The sequence below is a fragment of the Delphinapterus leucas genome, chromosome 7 (genome assembly GCF_059928025.1).
Source record: "Delphinapterus leucas isolate spDelLeu-1000000601 "Yukka" chromosome 7, BTC_Dleu_Yukka2, whole genome shotgun sequence".
NCBI lineage: Eukaryota > Metazoa > Chordata > Mammalia > Artiodactyla > Monodontidae > Delphinapterus > Delphinapterus leucas.
Window position 1 is genome coordinate 48,869,914 of NC_143135.1, and position 18,071 is coordinate 48,887,984.

Below are 18,071 nucleotides of genomic sequence, written 5' to 3' on the forward strand. Positions count from 1 at the left end.
TGCTACCTACTCATCTTTCCCTATGCTAACCCCTGCAACCACTGATCTTTTAATTGTCTCGATAGTTTGGAGATTACTGTAAAGGGCGGAAATGGATCTGAACCAGTAACTTTCAGACTGTGCATGTGTTGCACAATCTAAGCTTCAGTATCCTCTTTTTGAAAATGGAAGTAATGATAGTAACTCCTCATGGGTTAGTTATAAGGATATAATGAGATAATGAATCTAAAATTCCTGCATACTCACTGGCACATAAAAAAACAATTTGCCTTTTAATAACCATATTTTATCATTCACTGAAAGGCCTATGGGAGGATCAGGCATAAAGAATAACTGCAGAAAGTTCCTTGGGAAAGCCAAAGAATGTCTGCAATTGTGCCTCACTCGTAAATGTACCAGCCTCAGCTTTAGAAAACACTCTCTGTCCTCTGCTTCTCTGTAGAAAATCATATCAACAGAGCCAGCTTTCCTCTGTTCTCCTTGGCTGCCCAGTACCCACCCCTGTAAATCTGAGGCTTTTTAACCAGTGACACCCACCTAATTATAGTCTTGTGATGGTAAAAGTCTAAATACCTCTAAATATTTCCTTGTATAACAAGTAAAAAAATTATAATAATAGACTCAGTTGTGCAAAATGTCATTTACTTCATTCTTTCTCTTTCTGCATTATTTATGCACAGTGGGGGTTAGAATAATAATAAAATCAAATTGAGTTGTAGAAGACAACACTTCCAACCAAATCCAATCAACTTTGGATTTCTTAGTCAATTCCAATTTATAATTTAGTCTGATACAGGATTAACTCCCCCCACTCCTGCCCCCCCGCCACCACCACAGGAGTTTTTATATCACCGTCTTCCTTGTGCTAGATTTAAAACTGCAGTAGGGGATGGGTGGGTTCTTACATGATTCCTACCTTGGTACTCATATGAGAGAGGACTGTCTCCTGCTTCCTTGTTTCTCGGCTGGCCTCAACCCCAGATACATCTTATGCTGTAATTATGGTATTTCTTCACACTGTGGCCTCTGGTACGTGACCTCCTTCTACTAGAATCTCTAATACTGTTGATCCAATGAGATTGCAGCCACAGCCCCACAGGACCCTGGCAGAGACTATCTACTCTATCTTTCTGATACTTATCCCTTTGTCCCAGCTGCTGAACCCTCTGCAAACTGACCGGACTGATCACTCTTACTCTCTCTCAGCCAACTTATTTATTTTACTTATGCCCCAGGAATGCTTAGGATCCACTTCCACACCACTTGGAGCCTTGGGAGCCTAAGTTTAAGGAGTGGGAGGCATGGTCCCAACTAATGTTCTTCCTTCTGCCAGGCACAGAGGATCTTTGTGCCTAACCTAATATGAAACCAGGAAAATAAACCGATTCTGCCATATCAGATGCCCTTATATATCTTTTGTCATCTTTCTGGATCAAAACCTTTGAATTGGGCTTCCCTGGTGGCACAGTGGTTGAGAGTCCGCCTGCCGATGCAGGGGACACGGGTTCATGCCCCGGTCCGGGAAGATCCCACATGCCGCGGAGCGGCTGGGCCCGTGAGCCATGGCCACTGAGCCTGTGCGTCTGGAGCCTGTGCTCCGTAACGGGAGAGGCCACAACAGTGAGAGGCCCGCGTACCGCAAAAAACAAAAAAAACAAAAACAAAACAAAAACAAAACAAACAAACAAAAGAACACAAAAAACTTTTGAATTTAAAAGCCAAGAATTTTGTGTCCTGCTAAAGGGGCACCATAGGAGGCCCTGGCTGCTGTGATATCCTTCTATGACTGGATTCTAGAATTGAGAATTCTAAAATTGTTTTTAGATATTCTGCAGAGTTATTTCTCAAACTCAAAATATAAGATATGAGGGATCTGTGTATCTGGAAATATTGCCTATGAGCACAAATTTCCTTCAGGGAATAATATGGTTGATTGTTCCATTTGGATCAAGTGAGTCAGTTTTCCTTGTTGAAGAAGTAAACATCAGCTAAATATAAAATTAAAGATGCAAATGACTGCCACTTATACTAGCTGCATGACCTTGCACATATCACTTATTTCCAAGCCTGTTTCTTTCTCTGTAAATGGGGAATTGCAATGCTCTACCTCACTTAGTGAGGGCTGTAGGCAGTGTAAGTGGGATTATGTATAAGATCTTTTTGTATAATTCTTTAGTGTTTGCAGAGCTTTATTTGCCATTTACATCTCTCCTCCTCCATAAAACTACACTTTTCTTTAAAAAAATTATATTAATATTCTCCCTCCCTTGTTTTTATGTTCCCCTCCTTCTATTACCTCAAATCTCTGCTGCTTTTCACAGAAAACATCTAGAAATGCTTATATTCAGTCTCAACTGATTCAAATAGCATCTGGTAATAAACCATTTCATTCCCATTACTTCCCTGAAACTGCTCTCATTCACCACCAATGACCTCCATGATGATGGTGCCATTGTAACTTACCTTCTTTCATGCAACTCAGCCTCTCAGCAACTTTTATCTGAATTATAACTCTCTCCTTTTTAAAACCCTCTTTTCTCTTTGGTACAATGATATTACCATTTCTTACCTTCTTAGATTCTCATTTCACTCTCCTTTTTCTGCCTTACCTCTAAATATTGAATTCCTGAAGGGCTCAGTATTGAGCTGTGCTCAATTTTATATTCACAGAACATTCAGTAAATATATTCAGTAAATTTCTGGAAAAATATTTTTACTGAATAGGTTAGGGATAAATCCAAGAACAAAGCAGACTAATACCTTTAGTAGAATGTTTGTTCTAATAAAAGAACATAATAATTGAATTACATTGTATGATTGAAGGTATTATTATAGTGAAAAAAACAGGGTGATGAGGATAGTAAATCCTGAAGTTGGAGGAGTGGTAACATAGAAATTTTAAATAAAGAGATCAGGAAGGGAACTTACGCAAAGATTGAGGTGAGAAAATAAATTAGCTTGGTTTCTGGCTTCTTTAAAAGAACTTGGGGTTCCATGCAGGTGGTTTATGTGGAGAAAATAATAGGAAGCAAGAGTGGGATGAAATGGTAAAACGGGAAAGCAGAGAAGCATATCCAAAAGTGCAGTACTGAGCTGGATAATGCTATCAACTGTGTCCATTCCCCCATGAAGAACCATGTAGAAGGCACCTCGGAATTATCTACTCAAGACACAAAAGAGGGGTATATTTATCCACTGGTTTCCACCCCACCACCAGGTCAAGGGTTAATTTCTTCACACTTCCAGGTTCACATAGGCTCCAGAACAGCTGAGCAGTCTCCTTCAGGTACACCATGCCATGGAGCAGAGAAATACAGGGGCAGGCAACAGCTGAGTAAGGTGCAGTCAGGTTCTAACTGCACTCAAGTGGTTGCCACAGCAATGGCTTGAGCAAAAAGGTGGATGAGAGGACGTGAGACAGGCATAAAAGATGGAGAATATAGGGAATTACCCTTGTGTGAAGAACTCTAAGCAAAGCGAACAGTCAGAACAAATGCTCTAAGACAGAATACACTGAGGGCTCAAAGATCAGCTAGAGGCCCATGTAGTTAGATGATGTGAATGAGTGGGAGATTTCTAGAGGTCATATATTTAGATCCAGATCACACAGGGCCCTATAGGTCTTCATAGAACTTTGCAAATGCTGCTTATTTCTCTCACTGACACTTTTTTTTGAGAAGAAAAGTGATAGACTTGAAAAATATATTTTTAAAGTTTTTTTGCATCTTCTGTAATGAGAATAGCATGAAATGGTAAGGGCAAAAACAGAAGAAAAAAAGACTCTAGAGGCTGGCTGTAATCAGGGAAGGAGAATGTTGGCTAAGAACCAAGGTGGCAGCATATGTGGTAAGAAGCGATTCAGATTTTGGATATATTTGAGAAAAGAGCCATGGGATTTTTTGACAGATTAAATACAGGTCATGAGAGAAAAGGGAGTCAAAGATGACACCAAGATATTTGGCTTGAGCAACTGAAAAAAGAAGTTGCTCTCAATGGAGTTGGGGGAAGCTATGAAGGGGAAGATCAACATTTTAACTTTGGATATGTTTTATTTAGGAAGTCAATCAGAAATCCAAGTGAACCTGTTGATATATTTAGATATACAAGTCTGGAGTTCAAGACAGATCTTGGCTGCTGATATAAACTTATGATCACTGGAAATAGATAATATTAATAGCTATGAAGCTGAGATCACCAAGGCACTGAGTGTTCATAAAGAGCAGAGAACCAAGAACTGAATCCCAATATTAAGAACTGGAGTAAAGTAGAAATTGAGGCGAATGGAGGAAGAGTCAGCAAAAGAGACTGAGAATGGGCAACCTATCAGAGACTTTCAAAGATGATGTACTGTCTTGATAGGCTGTTGAATGTAGTGTATTAAGGAGGAGGGAACTATTACCATACTAAGTGCTACTGATGAGTCAAATAATTCCAGTACAGAGAATTGGCCTTGTGTTTAAAAATGAGGTAAACTGGATACCTTGGTAAGAAAAATTTTGAATAGAGGGAGGAAAAGCCTGATTTGACTGAGTTAGATAAGAAAAATAGGAGGAATTGAAATTGGTTCACATGGCTCACTCTTTTGAGGAGGTTTGCTGCAAAGACCATCAGTAAAAGGGGCACTGGCTGCAAAGGAAAGTGTAGTAAAGGCAAGGTTGTGTGTGTGTGTGTGTGTGCGTGCGTGCATGGATGTGTGTGTGTGTGGAAGTGTGGGGGTGTTCATTTGCTTTTAAGAAGGAAGAGAAAATGGCATGTTTTTAAGCTGAGGAGAATTATCCAGTAGCAAGGGAAAACTTAAAACACAGGAGAGGAAGGAGAATATTGCTTCTGAAAAGTCTTTGAACATTGCTCTCTTTCTAGGTGTTGTACTTGTTTACCATGGATTTTGTTCTCAGATGCTAAAACTTCACAAATTTCCATGTCTTACCTTCCCTCTGAGCCACAGACTAGTATATCCAACTGTCTATTTAATAACCCCATGTAGCAGTCTTGCAGATATCTCAACCTATAATGCTTAAGGCAGAAATACTGATTTCTGCCCTCTGTGTGAATTTCATACATCAACATGTAATATCCTCTTCAATCAGCTGCTCCACCTAAAATCAAGTCAGCCTTTGTTCCACCCTTTACTTTCTGCACCACATCAGCAGGTCCAATTGGGTCCACCTCCACAGTAAGTCACAAAGTTGCCTACTCTGATTTAATTACCTCCACTCTATTCAAACCACCATCATCTGTCAATTACTTAAAGTAGGTAGCTAGTGGGGGGAAGCAGCCACATAGCACAGGGAGATCAGCTCAGTTCTTGTGACCACCTAGAGGGGTGGGATAGGGAAGGTGGGAGGGAGACGCAAGAGGGAGGGGATATGGGGATATATGTATATGTATAGCTGATTCACTGTTATACAGCAGAAACTAACACACCACTGTAAAGCAATTATACTCCAATAAAGATGTTAAAATAAAATAAAGACTCCTAAAAATTTTTTAACATTTCTGCTTTTGTTCTCCAATTTCTATCTTTCCACAGTTACCTGCCATATTCTAAAGTGAAGGATAGAGCAAAGGGACTGTACCTTAATTCACTTCTATGACCTCCAACCTCTGGCATACACACTGTGTTGAATATTTCACCAAATGAAGCATAAACAACCAGACTAATGGAAAATGTCTCCTCACTTTGTTAGAAGACCTCCCTATCTGATCCAGTCCTAGAATAGTTGCTTCTCATCTAATTTTTCATCCATGATAGAAGTTCTAAGGAACCCCCCACTAGCCTTGGTTGCGTGTATCAGCATAACATCCTCTTCTCATTGGAAATTATTTTTGCATGTCTTACTAATATTCTCTGGAACAAGGACTTAGCTTTGTAGGAGACAAAATTATGACAGCAGGAACTTCTTTTGTTTTTCACTGGTTTATCTTCAGTGCCCCAAACCGTGCCAGGTACATATCAAGCACTCTATAAATGACTGTTAATGATCCCATATACCTGTTGCAACTTTACCTTTTGTGCATTTTCCACAAAACCAAACATATTTAACTTTACCTCTGAGTCTCTACATTTCCCTGGCTTACTCTGTAAATTTTCAGAACATAACTGACTACTCTGTGACTTGTCAACCCTTTCTCATACAAAGAAAAATGTAATCCTGGTAAAGAAATGGGATTGCTCAGATACATTTTTCTAATCTCTTCTCTGAGGGTTGACACTAGTGTTCCTCTATCCCAGGGCTCCACCCCTGGGGTTTTCTGCAGCCCATGTCCTGTCCATATTTAGTGGTGCCAATTCAGGCCTCCCAAAGGTCATTTCTTGCTCTCCAGAGGCTGTGAGCACTTCAGGTACAGCCCGCTTGTACCTTGGTCTTTCATGTGCCTCTCCTTATTCCTACCCTACATATACAGTGTCTTCTAAGAAAGAGAGCCCCATTAGAACAATGTAAACTGCAACCAAGTCCTATCTGATAGGACCTGTAAGGGCAGGAGTTCTAGCTGAACCAGGCTAAGGCAAGATCATCTCTTAGGTATTTGTTTTGCATACATGTTACATATTGGCACTGATTTCCAGCTTATAAGTTTGGAATGGCACTTTCTCTGGTTTTACTCTGTTTCTTATATCTAAAATGGAGATAATATTCTCAATTTTTCCTAAGTCACAGGATGAAGGGAGGATATAAGTATATATTTGAGAAGCTACTATTATTATAATTATCAATAAATAATTACCAACCATCTATAAATAATAAAGGTCGATCTTTCTACCTACAACTGACTTTAATATCTGCTATTTTGCAAAGTCCAGAGTCAGAAGCCAGTTTTTATCAGGGTCTCCCATGAACTTTACCTGCCCTAATTCCCCATGATACTTTAAGAAAAGTAATTTCAGATCTATGTACCTCAATCACACCCACTCCCATCCTACAGAGATACCTGGACCTAACTTTATCTTCCCTTATTGTTAGCCTCCAGGGGTAGTTGATTCAGTGAACCCAATCCCCCAGAGCCCACAACCTCCAGCTCCAAAGATAGGTCTGATACCCTGAGATGTTAAGATAAAGTGGAATTCCTGCATAATACCTTTAAAGTTGGAGCCTAAATTAACCAAGCATAGATAGTCCAAAAGATGGCATCAGGACCAAAGCAAGCAAGATGGAGAAAAAACAGGCTTGCGTTGAGAGGAAGCTAATCATGGAACAGAGGACACACTGTTAAGTTAGAAATAGCACACTCATAGGAAATGGGGATCTAGGCCATGGCCAGGAAGGCTGAGGTGATACAGACTTAATTGAGCGACTATAGCTTATAGTCGGAATGTCCAGACAAGAGCCAGATAAAGCAGGCAGGGCTTGAGGGGACAAAATACCTTATTTTGCCCCCTGACTCCATTCTGGGGGCCTAAAGCCTGATGTCATGGGGAAAGGATGAAAAAGACATGGAGTGGGGAGTGACCATAGGCTAGATAACTGTGTTGGAGATAACAGATAGAATACTGGAACATCTCTGCTCAATTCCATGTGTGTCTTCCTGACTTTTGTGCATCAATATTAATTTACATTTATCCACATATTTAACTTTTCTGGTATTCTTCATTCTCTCTGCATTTCTATGTGTCTATCTGATTCACTTTTCTTCTGCCTGAAGAACTTTTAGTTTTGCTTTTAGTGCAGGCCTAGTAGTGATGCTCTCCATCAATAATTGTTTATAAAACTCTTTCAGTCATCTTCAATCTCAAAAGATATTTTCACTGGGAATAGAATTCTAGATAAGCCATTCTCTTCTTTTACCCATTTAAAGCTATTATTCAATTTTATTCTGCTTTCTCTTTTTTTATTTTTGGTCCCATGAATTTAATTAATTTTAATGTGTCTTTCATACCCACTCTGGTACTTTTTTTTTTTTTTAACTTGTTTGTTCCTTTGTTTGTTTGTTTGTCTTTGGCTAGCTGAGTTTTGTGATCACACAGAAACTTAGACCAGGTAAGGACTTAGCAAAGGTTCTTAATTTTTCTCAGGGTAAAAGCCAGAGTTTTGAGCAGAGAATTGGCATGACTTGACATATGTTTTTAAAAGCTTGCTTCTGAATTCTATGATAAGAACAGAGGAAGGAGGTGAGGGTAGAAGCAGGGAGAGGTCCTACAGTAATCCAGAGAAGATGATGTTTCATAACCAAAGTGGTAACAATGCATGAGGTGAGAAGTCATCAGATTTTGTATTATTTCTAAAATGTGCCAATGGGATTTCTTAAAAGATTAGATATAGGATTTAAGAGAAAAGAGATTTAAAGATAACAGCAAGATTTTGACTCAAGTAACAGAAGGAAGGAGTTGTGTGATCGCTGAGCAGAACTAAGTCCTACCCTCAAGCACTGTTCCTGCTACTTCATAGGTGATATGCAGCTCTGCACCCTCATTTGGGATGTTGGGAAGTCTAGTTATTAGGTGATTAGAAATATCATCACTAGGCCCAAACTAATGCATCAGGCTTCTTTTTCATAATCTCATATTCCTGCGTGACAGTAAAATTTTATGTACCTATAGGCTGCTCCTATTTCTTGTTCATGCTTTGTTTGTATGCCAAACTCAGATGAGCAAATACAGAAGGTAATTTCCTTTTACTGTTTGTGACTAATCACAGTTGCTCTGGTGTTAGAGGTATCACCTGACTATGGGAGCCTTGTGATATTGAACTTGTACTGGAAACAAAGCCATTCCTTCTTCATTGGGAATGGATATGACCTACAGGCTGGTGATATTCCTTGCATAAGTCCTCGAGGGGATAAGCAGACCTCTGTTTTGAAAATTGTTTCTTTTAAGGCATGTTACTCTCTATGTGTTGTTAGAATTTACTGTCATTTTTAAGCTTTCCAACTGTCCCCACTATGCTAAAAAACAAACAAACAAAAAACAAGAAAGAAGTTTTGACCACATAGGAACTAAAGGTAGAATCTTATTTTCTTGGGGATTTACGTGTGTGTGTGTGTGTGTCAGAGGGAATTATGAGAGTAAAGATAGAAACAGCATAAGTAGGTCTCTGGGTTCTTTCTATACCCTTTCCTCTTTGACAACTTCCAACCTTTCATATCCCATTTGACACAGGCTTGGAGATTCTCTGTCAAAGATAAAAAATAAAGAGAGAATTATGTAGAGATAGATGTACGTAATTTATAAACAGTAGTCTCTGAAGAAACAAAGGGATCATTGGATAAAAGTGCAAAAATACATCTGTGAAATATGTTGTATGATGGTGTACTAGTTTGCTGAGCTCTTGTAATAAAGCACCATATACTGGGTGGCTTAAATAAGAGAAATTTATTTTTTCACAATCTTGGAGGCTAGAAGTCCAAGTTAAGGTGCTGGCAGGGTTGGTTTCTTCTGAGGCTTTTCTCCTTAGCTTGTACCTGGCATTTTTCTCCCTGTACCTTCACAGGGTCTTCCCTCTGTGTGTGTCCATATCCAAATTTCCTCTTCTTATAAGGACATATATTAGAACTCCTTTATGGTTTTTTTTAATTGTGGCAAAACATGCATCACCAAAAATTTAGCATCTTAACCATTTTGAAGTGTATAGTTAAGTAGTATTACATACATTCATACTGTTGTGCAATCATCACCATCCATCTCCAGAACTCTTTTCATCTTGAAAAATTGAAACTCTGTACACACTAAAAGTAAAAGCTTATTCCTCCTTCCCCTCTGTCCTGGGATACCACCATTCTATTTTCTATCTCTATGAATTTGACGATTTAGGTACCTCATATAAGTGGAGTCACATAGTATGTCTTTTGTGACCAGCTTATTTCTTTTAGCATAATGTCCTCGAGGTCCGTCCATGTGGCAGCATGTGTCAGAATATCCATTCCTTTTAAGGTTAAATAATATTCTATTATTTGTATACATCACATTTTGTTTATCCTTTTATCCATACTTAGACACTTGGGTTGCTTCCACCTTATACATATTATGAATAACATTACTAAAGGAATGGGTGTACAAACATCCCTTTGAAATCCTGCTTTCAGTTCTTTTGGATATATATACAGATTTGGAATTGCTGGATCATATGATGATTCTATTTTTAATTTTTTGAGAAACTGCCATACTGTTTACCATTTTATATTCCCATCAACAGTGTATAAGGGGTTCCAATTTCCCCACATCCTCATCAGCAATTTTCTGGGTTTTTTTGAAGTATAGTTGATTTACAATATTATATTAGTTTCAGGTGTATAACATAGTGAATGAATATTTTTATAGATTATTTCACATCCCAAATATGAATGAAAACATATAGTATTTATGTCTATCTGATTTCCTTCACTAAGTATAATATCCTCCAGGTCCATCTGTGTTGTTGCAAATGGCAAAATTTCATTCTTATTTATGGCATTCTTATTCGGGCTGATTTATATATATAATAGGTATATTATATATATAATATGTGTACTATTAAACACCATCACATCTTCTTTATCCATTAACCTGTAGTTGGATACCTAGCTTGTTTCCATATCTTGGCTGTTGTAAATAATGCTGCTATGAACATTAGAGTACATGTTTTTTTGAATTAGTGTTTACATTTTCTTCATATATATACCCAGAATTGGAATTGCTGGATCATATTGTATTTCTACTTTTAATTTTTTGAGTAATCTCCATACTGTTTTCCATAATGGCTTTCCCAATTTACATTCCCACCAATAGTGACTAGGGTTCCCTTTTCTCCACATCCTCACCAACAGTTATTTGTTGTCTTTTTTGATGACAGTCATTCTAACAGTTGTGAGGTGATATCTCATTGTGGTTTTGATTTGCATTTCCCTGATAATTAGTGATGTTGATCATATTTTCATGTGCTTGGCCATCTGTATGCCTTCTTTGAAAAAAAAGTCTATTCAGGTCTTCTGCCCATTTTTAAATTGGATTGTTGCTTTTTTTGATACTGAGTTGTATGAGCTCTTTATATATTTTGGACATTAACCCCTTATTTGTCATATCACTTGCAAATATCTTCTCCCATTCAGTAGGTTGTCTTTTTGTTTTGTTGATGGTTTCCTTCACTGTGCAAAAGCCTTTACATTTAATTAGATCCTATTTGTTTATTTTTACTTTGGTTTTACTTACCTAAGGCTACAGATTGAAAAGAATATATTGCTAAGTCTTATGTCAAAAAGTGTACTGCCTATGTTTTCTTCTAGGAGTTTTGGGATTTACAGTCTTACATTTAAGTCTTTAATCCCTTTTGAGTTTATTTTTGTATATGGTGTGAAGAATGTTCTAATTTCATTCATCTACATGTAGCTCTCTAGTTTTCTAATAATTGTTTATTAAAGAGACTGTCTCTTCTCTATTGTATATTTTTACCACCCTTGTCATAAATTAATTGACCATATGTACGTGGGTTTATTTGTGGCTCTCTATTCTGTTGCATTGATCTATGTGTCTATTTTTGTACTAGTACCATAGTGTTCTGATTATTGTAGCTTTGTAGTATAGTCTTAAGACAGGGAGGGTAATACTTGCACTTTGTTCATTTTTCTCAAGTTTGCTTTGGCAATTTGGGGTCTCTTGTTTCATAAAAATTTTAGGATTATTTAAGTTCTATGAAAAATATGGGTATTTTGAGAGGGATTACTAAATCTGTAGATTGCTTTAAGTAGTATGGACATTTTAACAATATTAATTCTTCCAATCCATGAAAATAAGATATCTTTCCCTTTACATGTATCATCTTCAGTTTCCTTCATCAATGTCTTATAATTTTTAGAGTATAGGTCTTTCACCTCCTTGAAGTTTATTCCTAGATACTTTGTATTTCTTGATGCAATTGTAAATGAGATTGTTTTATTGGTTTCTATTTCTGATAGTTTATTACTAGTGTATAGAAAAGCAACAGATTTCTGTATATTATCTCGTATCCTGCAACTTTACTGAGTTCATTTATTCTAATAGTTTTTTGGTAGAGACTTAAGCGTTTTTTATATATACTATCATGTTATCTGCAAACAGTGACAGTTTTACTTCTCTTCCAATTTGGATGCCTCTTACTTCTTGTCTGATTGCTGAAGCTAGGACTTCCAATACTATGTTAAATAGAAATGGTGAGAGTGGCCATCCTTGTCTTCCTGATTTTAGATGAAAACATCAGTTTTTCACCATTGAGTATGATGTTAGCTGTGCGTTTGCATAAATGGTCTTTATTATGTTGAAATATGGTCTCTCTATACCCACTTTGTTGAGAGTTTTTATCATGAATCGGTGTTGAATTTTGTCAAATGCTTTTCCTGCATCTATTGAGATGATCATGTGATTTATATGTGTTTTGTTAATGTGTATTACATTGATTTTTTGTGGATATTGAACTATCCTCGCATCCCTGGAATAAATTCCACCTGATCATGGTGTATGATCCTTTTTATATATTGTTGAATTTGGCTTGCTAATATTTTCTTAAGAATATTTGCATCTATATTCATCAGAGATAGTACCCTATACTTTTCTTTCTTCCCTCCTCCCCCTGCCCCTCTTTCTCCTCTCCCTCCTCCCCCTCCCCCTCCTTCTCCTCTCCCTCCTCCCCTTCCCCTTTCTCCTCCACCTCCTCCTCCTCCTCCTCCTTCTTTTTTGGTAGTGTCTTTGTGTGGTTTGGTATCAGGGTAATGGTGACCTGATATAGTGGATTTGGGAGTGATCCCTCCTCTTCAAATTTTTTGAATAGTTTGAGAAGGATAGGTATTAAAAACTCTTCTTTGTATGTTTGGCAGAATTCCCCTGTAAAGATGTCTGGTCCTGGACTTTTTTTGGGGTGAGGTTTTTGACTACTGGTCCAATTTCAATACTAGTAATTGGTCTGTTCACATTATATATTTTTTTCCTAATTCAGTCTTAAAAGATTGTATATTTGTAGCAATGCATCCATTTCTTCTAAGTTGTCCATTTTGGGGGACTATAACTGTTCATAGTATTCTTATGATTATATTTCTGTGATATTGGTTGTAATTTCTCCTCTTTCATTTCTTATTTGTTTATTTGGGTACTCTATCTTTTTTCTTAATGAGGCAGGCTAAAGGCTTATCAATTTCATCTTTTCAAAAAAACAGCTCTTGGTTTCATTGATATTTTTTATTGATTTTTGGTTTCTATTTTACTATTTCCTCTCTGATCTTATTTCCTTCCTTATGGCATTCATCTTTGTTCTTCTTTCTATAAATCTTTTAGATAGTAGGTTAGGTTGTTTAAGATGTTTCTTTGGTAGGCCTGTATTATTAGAAAATTCTATCTTAGAACTGCTTTTGCTGCATCCCATGGGAAAAGGGTGTTTTTATTTTCACTGGTCTCAAGGTATTTACTGATTTCCTCCTTGATTTCTTCATTGATGTATTGGTTTTTTAGTAGCATGTTATTAGGCTCCACAAAAGGGTCCTCCACAGGTCTTTGCACATAAATCTACTTCTATCCCTGGTTTCTGCTGAAATGGCTATTTGGATCAACAAGTCACAAACCTAATCTTTTTTAGAAAATGGTTTCCCAAGCATGCCCTAGATGTTTTCCCCTCAATACATTCTAATTTTTTGCATATAAATAGGCTGAGAATTTTCCAGATATTCAAGTTCTGGTTCCTTTTTGCTTAACAAATCTTTCTTCAATTTATCTCTTTCCACTCTCATTTTACTGTAAGAAGCAAGGTAAAACCAGGACATATCTTCAAGACTTTGTTTAGAAATATCAGCTAAATATCGAAGTTCATCACTTACAAGTTCTGTATTGCACAAAATTTAAAAACAATAAAGTGGCAAAAAACATGGCCAAACTGTAATTAGGATCACCTTTCCTCCAGTTTCCAATAACACATCCCATCTTTCTGTCTGAGACAGTACCAGAAGCACTTTATTGTTCATATTCTACCAAAGTTCTGTTCATGATGATGTATGATATCTGTTCTGTCTTCTAAGAATATAGAAATTTTCTCTACAGTTCTTTTTCTGAGCCCTAACCAGAATTGCCTTTATTTGTTTTAAGTGTCATAACTCACTTTCAAGTTGTTATAACAATAACACACAAATTGCAAAGATAAATTTTTAAAAGAGACTATATGTCAGTCCCAATCTCCCAATTCGTCCCACCCTCCATGCATTAAATAGATAACTGGCAGGAACATGCTATAAAGCACAGGAAGCTCAGCTCGGTGCTCTGTGATGACCTAGATGGGTGGGAGGTGGGAGGGAGATCCAAGAGGGAGGGGATATAGGTATACATATAGCTGATTCATTTCATTGTACAGCAGAAACTAACATAACATTGTAAAGCAATTATACGCCAATAAAAATTTTAAAAAAAGAGACTATAAACCTAACAAGATTATAACTAGAGACCTTAGCAATGATAATAAAAAAAGCTCCCATTGTATATATGTACCACATCTTCTTTATCCATTCCTCTGTTAATGGACATTTAGGTTGCTTCCATGTCCTGGCTATTGTAAATAGTGCTGCAGTGAATATTGAGGTGCATGTATCTTTTGGAATTATGGTTTTCTCTGGGTATACGCCCATGAGTGGGATTGCTGGGTCATATGGTAGTTCTATTTTTAGTTTTTTAAGGAACCTCCATACTGTTCTCCATAGTGGCTGTACCAATTTACATTCCCACCAACAGTGTAAGAGGGTTCCATTTTCCCCACACCCTCTCGAGCATTTATTGTTTGTAGATTTTTTGGTGATGGCCATTCTGACCAGTGTGAAGTGATACCTCATTGTAGTTTTGATTTGCATTTCTCTAATAATTAGTGACGTTGAGCTTTTTTTCATGTGCCTCTTGGCCATCTGTATGTCTTCTTTGGAGAAATGTCTGTTTAGGTCTTCTGCCCATTTTTTGATTGGGCTGTTTGTTTTTTGATATTGAGCTGCATGAGCTGTTTATATATTTTGGAGATTAATCCCTTGTCAGTCGCTTCATCATATTTTCTCCCATTCTATGTGTTGTGTTTTTGCTTTGTTTATGGTTTTCTTTACTATGCAAAAGTTTTTAAGTTTAATTAGGTCTATTTGTTTGTTTGGTTTTATTTTCATTACTCTGGGAGGTGGATCAAAAAAGATATTGCTGAAATTTATGTCAGACAATGTTCTGCTTATGTTTTTTTCTAAGAGTTTTACAGTACCTGATCTTACATCTAGATCTTTAATCCATTTTGAGTTTATTTTTGTGTATGGTATTAGAGAATGTTCTAATTTCATTTCTTTACATGTAGCTGTCCAGTTTTCCCAGCAACGCTTATTGAAGAGACTGTCTTTTCTCCACTGTATAGTCTTGCCTCCTTTGTCATAGATTAATTGACCACAAGTGCATAGGTTTATTTCTGGGCTTTGTATCCTGTTCCATTGATCTATATTTCTGTTTTTGTGCCAGTACCATACTGTCTTGATTACTGTAGCTTTGTAGTATAGTCTGAAGTCAGGGAGCCTGATTCCTCCAGCTCTGTTTTTCATTCTCAAGATTGCTTTGGCTATTTGGGGTCTTTTGTGTTTCCATACAAATTGTAAAGCTTTTTGTTCTAATTCTGTGAAAAATGTCATTGGTAATTTGATAGGTATTGCACTGAATCTGTAGATTGCTTTGGGTAGTATAGTCATTTTCACAATATTGATTCTTCCAATCCAAGGACATGATATCTCTTTCCATCTCTTCGTGTCATTTTTTATTTCTTTCATCAGTATCTTATAGTTTTCTTTTGCCTCCTTAGGTAAGTTTATTCCTAGGTATTTTATTCTTTTTGTTGCAATGGTAAATGTGATTATTTCCTTAATTTGTCTTTCTGATTTTGTGTTGTTAGTTTACAGGAATGGAAGAGATTTCTGTGAATTAATTTTGTATCCTGCAACTTTACCAAATTCATTGATTAGCTCTAGTAGCTTTCTGGTGGCATCTGTAGGATTTTCTATGTATAGTATCTTGCCATCTGCAAACAGTGACAGTTTTGCTTCTTTTCCAATTTGGATTCCTTTTATTTCTTTTTCTTCTCTGATTGCCATGACTAGGACTTCCAAAACTATGTTGAATAACAGTGCCGAGAGTGGACACCATTGTCTTGTTCCTGGTCTTTCATTTTTTCACCATTGAGAATGAAGTTTGCTGTGGGCTTGTTGTATATGGCCTTTATTATGTTGAGGTAGTTTCCTTCTATTCCCATTTTCTGGAGAGTTTTTTTTTTTTTTTTTTTTGCATTATGCGGGCCTCTCACCGTTGTGGGCTCTCCCGTTGTGGAGCACAGGCTCCTGACGCGCAGGCTCAGTGGCCATGGCTCACGGGCCCCGCCACTCCGCAGCATGTGGGATCTTCCCAGACCGGGGCACGAACCCACATCCCCTGCATCGGCAGGCGGACTCTCAACCACTGTGCCACCAGGGAAGCCCCTTCTGGAGAGTTTTTATCATAAATGGGTATTGAATTTTGTTAAAAGTTTTCTGTGTCTATTGAGATTATCATATGGTTTTTATTCAGTTTGTTAATATGGTGTATCACATTGATTGATTTGTGTATATTGAAGAATCCTTGCATCCCTTGAATAAATCCCACTTGATCACAGACTGTGATCTTTTTAATCTGTTTTTGGATTCTGTTTGCTAGTATTTTGTTGAGGATTTTTACCTCTATGTCCATTAGTGATATTGGTCTGTAATTTTCTTTTTCTGTGATACCTTTGGTTTTGGTATCAGGGTGACGGTGGCCTCATAGAATGAGCTTGGGTGTGCTCCTCTGCAATTTTTGGGAAGAGTTTGACAAGGATGGGTGTTAGCTCTTCTCTAAATGTTTGATAGAATTCTCCTGTGAAGCCATCTGGTTCTGGACTTTTGTTTGGAAGTTTTTTAATCAAAGTTTCAATTTCATTACTTGTGATTGGTCTGTTCATATTTTTTATTTTTTCCTGGTTCAGTCTTGGAAGGTTGTACCTTTCTAAGAATTTGTCCATTTCTTCCAGGTTGTCCATTTTATTGGCATATAGTTGCTTGTAGTAGAGCACAGAATTTGAGAGAGTGTCCTAGATTATCCTGGTGGGCCAATCTAAATCCTGAAAAGCAGAGAACCTTTCCTGGTTGGGTCAGAGAAATGAGACATTGCTGAAGTTGAACATGGAAGAAGAGGACTACAAGCCAAGGAAAGCAGGTGGTCTCTAGAAACTGCAAAAAGCAAGGAAATGAATTCTCCGCCAGAGCCTCCAGAAGGAAAGCAGCCCTACCCATGCCTTGATTTTTACCTCAGTGAAACTCATGTTGGATTTCTAACCTAACTGAAGAACTGTAAGAAAATTAATTAGTGCTGTTTTAAGCCACTCCCTAAGTTTGTGCTAACTTGTTATAGCAGTAATAGAAAAATAGTGCAGAGTGTTACAAGAAAAGACTTCTGAGTTCACAGCATTGTTAGCGGTAATCATAGGGAGAAAAATCTTCATATTTTTTATCTTTAAAGAAGGTAAAATCTTACCACGTGAGAATGTGTGTTAGGTGCATCCATTTATACCTCTGCATTTACTGCTCCTTAATTCAGTTGTAGAGAAGAATAAATTTCATACTGTAGATTTTTTGCTTACCTTGCATGGAAGAAAATTGCCCAGCTATTATTACCTTTTAAATTTGTCAAAGTTTGGACATATAAAAACCAGAATTGCCTTTAATGTCCATATTACTACCAACAATATCTTTGAGGCAATATAGGCTTTTTCTAACATGTATCTCAAATTTTCTAACCTCTATGCCTTTCCCTGTTCCAAATCCACTTATATATTTTAGGTATTTGTTACACCAGCACCTCACTTAGCACTGAGAACCTTTATCCCTGGAAGGTCACAAGCTCTCCAAAATTCTAAGCATTTAGTCAGAGGCTGGACACCACCTGTCAGAGTGATTAAGGAAGGATTCTCATATCAGATGGAATGTTAAGACCTGAGAGAGTACTGAGTAGATAATTAACCAAATTCTCATGGACTCAGGGTAGAAACTAAGATTCTCGGTCTTCTCTTAAGTAATCGAACTTGGAAACATCTTTGTTTTTAGGTCATGTCACCAAGAGGAGAGTTGGTTAAGGC